The 4,922-nt window shown below is 41.0% G+C and overlaps 1 pseudogene; it reads right to left on the minus strand.

Annotated features, from left to right (window-relative positions):
* Window positions 1–359: 359 nt before the first annotated feature.
* Window positions 360–954, minus strand: LOC106735070 (protein FAM32A pseudogene; annotated as a pseudogene).
* Between the last annotated feature and the right edge of the window lie 3,968 nt (window positions 955–4,922).

The following is a 4,922-nucleotide window of genomic DNA, read 5'->3' on the forward strand; positions in this document are numbered from 1 at the left end:
CTAAAAACCAAAAAGGCAAGGAAAAAAGGCTTCCCTTGAGCCCCCAGAAGAAAAGCAGACTTGCCCACACTTTGATTTTTAAGTCACAGAGTGACTTGAACTTTAGTCTCCATTTTACAAACTGTAAGATGATGTATTCGTATTATTATTGTTTTTTTAAATAAAAGGAACATCTTGCTTTTAATCAAGTTCCAGAATGAGGATACACAGCTTTAACAAGTGCCGTCCCAGCAGAAAATGCAAGGGTTTATGTACAAAAGAATGTTTCTAGAAAACACCAAAGGAGCCAGATGTAACCCAGCTTTGCCTCTGCTTGCCCTCGATGCCGTTCCACACCCAGAGCCGGGAGGCTACTTCATTCAGCCGACTTTGGGCATGTCGTAGTGCTTTGTCAGAGTACCCAGGTGTCTGCTGAAGTCCTCTACTCTCTACTTGTGTATTTTAGATGCTTTCTCCAGGATCCTTTCCATTTGCTACTCCTCGTGCATCTTCTCAAAGCCTGCCTAAGCCAGGGTCCACTTGTCCAGGCCGTGCAGCTTCTCCTCCTCATTTATTTTTTTAAGAGAGGCTTTTGTTATAGGGCACATGCGCTCAACCGAAAGACAGAAACAAAGAGACAGAAAGCAAGAAATATCATCCCCTAGGGGGAGGGCCATACTGCAATCCCTTCTCCTCCAGTCTCCTCTCAGGATCCTGGGCACATGTGTGCATGCACCCAGCTTGAGTTGTAAGCCACCAGGTCCAGGACTAGAACTGTTGTGACTATGTGGGAGTCCAGTGACATAACCATCACATCACCTACTGGTCCCTCCTCCCCATTCTTTTTGCTCATCCCATCACTTCTAGGAATTTCACCTTATCTTTGTCCTTTTTCTTCTTCTGTTTGGTCGCATCAAGCTCTGCAATGCTTTTTAGCTTCGAGAGCCCCTTTTGGACCTGCTTGTAGTCCACCATGACACCTGCGCCTAGTTCACCAAGTAGATACATTTGTATTATCTTAAGCCACTAAAATTGTGGTAATTTGGAGCAGCAAAGTGAAGCTAACTGAGGATTAGACACTTCACTGCTAGCCTTTCTCCTCTACTAGTGCACCCAGCATGTTCATATGTAACAGACCTGGGATACGAACCTCTTGTCTTCCCAGATGAACTCTAGCACTGTGCAGCAGTGCCCCCGCTGCCTCTGCCCACGCGACTATCACTTCCTCTCAAACCGGCTCATTGGCAATTATGTTTCAACATGTGAATTTTGAGGACACATGTTCTGACTATAGCCGATAGCCTTTTCAACGAACGGCTTTGGAACAATTGGTTATCCATACCAAAACAAAGGAACTCTTCATACCTCACATTATATACACATCTTAACTCAAAATGGCTCATTGACAGTGGAAGGAAAAATTATGTCCCTCGAGAAGATGCCATCCTCTAATCCCCAGGACTATGAATATGTCACATAGCAAAAGAGACTTTGGAAATGTAATTAAGGTTATTAATTAGTTGACCTTAAAACAGGAAGACTGCCCTGGATTATTCACATGGGACCAATGTAATCACATGAGTCTTTAAAAGCAGAAAAGAAAGGCAAAATGAGAAACCAGAGGACGTCAGAGCATCAGATGGACTTGATGCACCACTGCTGGTTTGAAGATGGAGGGGGCTGGATGAAATGAAATATGAATAGTCTTAAATTGCTGGGTGAAAGGCCACCGATCAACAGCCAGCACGAAACAGTGACCTCAGTCCCACAACTGTAAGTAACTAAAATCAGCCAAAATCTTTGTTTGCCTGGGACAGGACCCAAAGTCCCAGATGAGAACGGTAGTTCCAGCCAATACCTTGATTTCAGCCTGGAGAACACAGAGAAGCTGCTATGGTTTGGGTAACTGTGTGTCTCAGAGGTTCATGTGCTGGCAGCGTGGTCTTGATGTAATGGCGCGGGTGAGACCGTTAGGCAGTGGGGCTTAGTGAGTGGGGTTTGGATTGGGAGGGCACTGGTCTATGAATGGCTTAGTGTTGTCTTGTGAGAAGGTGTGAGTTCTCATTCTCATGGGAAGGAGTTAGTTTCCACTAGAGCGAGTTATAAAAGTAAAAGCTGCAGGTCACTCTCTCTTTGCATGCATCTGCCTTCCTCTCTGCTTCCGTCAGCCATGTTGTGATGTAGCCAGATGCTGGCCCCATGCCTTTGACTTTCCAGCCACAAGAATTATGAACTAAATAAAACCTACTTTTTTCTTTGTAGAGATTTTTGCTATAGGGCATGTGCACTTGCCAGAGAGAGACAGAAAGCAAAACATGACTCTCCAGGGAAGCTGACCATGCTGCAGTCCCTTTTCTTCCATTATTCTCTCAGGATTTGGGGCATGCACACACATGTGCCTAGAATGAGCTTTAAGCACCCAGGTCTGGGACTCGAATCACAGTCAGTCTAGTGGGATTCCAGCAACGTAACTATTACACCATCTGCTGCTCCCAAAACCTCTGTTCTTCATAAATCACCCAATCTCAAGTACTTCTGCTTAGCAACATAATAACAGACTAAGATACATGCCATGTCAGACTCCTAACCTGTGGAAAAACTGAGATACAGTATCTCCCCTTATCCAAAGGGGTTATGTTCCAAGATGCCTAGCGGATGCCTGAGAGTACTGAACTCTACATATACTATGTTTTTCCCTGTTTGTATATATCTATGATAAAGTTTTATTCATAAATTAAGCACAGTGAGAGACTAACAACAGTAACTTACAATAAAATAGAGCAATTATAACATTATGTCAACATCACTATTCTTGTGCTTTGGAGCCATAATTATTATTAATTATTATTTTAATTTGCTAGAAGGCATGTAAGCTCAGCAGACAGAAAGAGAGAGGAGGCAGAGAAAACACCCCACAATAAGGTATGGTTATGCTGAAATCCTTTCTTTTCCATTTCTCCACCATTTTGGGATTTGAGGCATGTACATACATGGGCCTGGTGTATTTTTCAAGCTGCTGGGTCCAGGATTTGTATCACATGGTTGGCTATGTGGGATAGGGCTCCCTTAAGCACTAGGCCACAGGGCTGGCTCTTTGGGGGTGATTATTAAATAACATAAAAGTTACTTGGGGTCAGCAGCTGGCATAGTGGTTAAGGGCACTGGATTCCCACATGGCTGACCATGGTTCGAGTCCTGAACCTGGCAATTTGTTTTCTTGCTTCTTTTCTCTCTCTCTTTCTCTCTCTCTCTCTCTCTCTCTCTCATTTGCTTGCTCTGTTTCTCTCTGGTCAAATTAAAATGAACAAATAAACAAAGTTAAATAAAATAATTCTAAAAAATGGTAAAATAAAGGTTACTTAAACACAGCACTGCCCACACACAACAGTTGGTCAGGTAACTGAGATGGCTAAGTGACTCATGTGTGTGTAGCATGAACAGTGTGGATATATTGGACAAAGGGATGATTTGCATACCCACATGAGGGAGTGGAACTGCACAAGAGTTCAAGAGTTCCCGTTACTCAGAATGGCACACGGTTTAAAATGTATGAATTGCTTATTTCTGGAATTTACCGTTTACTGTTTTGGGACCGCAATTGACCATGGGTAACTGAAACTGTGGAAAGCAAAACTAGACAAGTGAAAGCTACTATAATAAGTTTGTGTCGCTTTAACCTGCTGCATTTGCAGTAATTTGTTACATAGTAGTAGAAAACTAAATTAGCCTAAATTAAAAACACTAAAACCTCTAGAAGAAAACATGAAATTTTGTATAAATTTGAATGAGGCAAAGATTTCTTATATATAATACTTGTATACAATTTCTTTATAAGCAAACACAATCCATTAGGGAGTAATTTGATAAATTAGACCTTCTTAACAACCTATCTTCTTTTCAAGAGATTCTTGTGAAAATAAAAAGACAAACCCGCAACTGGGAGAAAATATTTGCAAATTGCTTATCTATAAAGGTCTACTACCTGGATCATATAATTCCCAAAGCATGATAAAATAAAAATAAGTAAATAAACCAATTTTAAAAACAGGCAAAAGACTTGAACACACTCACCATTCTCTGATAAGGATACATGGATATCTGGCAAAAAAAATGTCCAACCCTTAGAATTGTCACTAAACTCATGGGAATGTAAAGTGGTAAAACACTGAAAAGCAGTTCAGTGATTTCACGAAATGTTAAACATAAACCTTCTATATGACCCAATCATTACACTCATATTTATTTACCCAAAAGTAAAGAAAGCATATATACATGCAAAAACTTTTACACAAGTATTCATAGCAGCTTTACTTGTGATAGCCAAAAACTGGAAAAAATTCAAATATTTACCATAATGGATAAAAAAACATTATGGTGGGACCAGCGGGTGGTATGGCAATTGAGGTGCTGGACTTCCATGTGGCCAACTGCAGTTCAGACCTAGCAGCTTGAAATTCACACTAGGCGTGTATGGTGCATGCCCAAAATCCCAAGAGGAGAATGGAGGAGATGGGATTGCAGTGCGGACATCCCCAGTGGGAGGTGATTTCTCACCATCTCTCCATCTCCCTCTGTCTCTCTGGTGAGCATACACACCCTATAGCAAAAATCTCAGAATAAAAAATAATGTGTACATTCATACAGTAGAAAAGTACTCAGTAATAAAAGGAAAGAACTATTGATTCATCCTACAGGATGAATGACTCTCAAAGTTATGCCGAATAAAGTCAGACAAAAAGTACCTACTGTATGATTCCATTTATTAAAAACTTTGGAAAATGCAAACTAACCTGTAGTGCTAGAAAGCACATCACTAGCTGTATGAAGACAGCAATGTGGACAAAGATAGGAGAAATAAAGCAGAGGAAAGAAAGCATTCATTAATAAATAGTGTTGAGAAAACTGTTCCAGCATGTGGAGAAAAATAAAGTAAGATCTTTACC

Source organism: Tupaia chinensis, unplaced genomic scaffold (assembly GCF_000334495.1).
Source record: "Tupaia chinensis unplaced genomic scaffold, TupChi_1.0 Scaffold000290_1, whole genome shotgun sequence".
In the NCBI taxonomy this organism is placed as follows: Eukaryota; Metazoa; Chordata; class Mammalia; order Scandentia; family Tupaiidae; genus Tupaia; species Tupaia belangeri.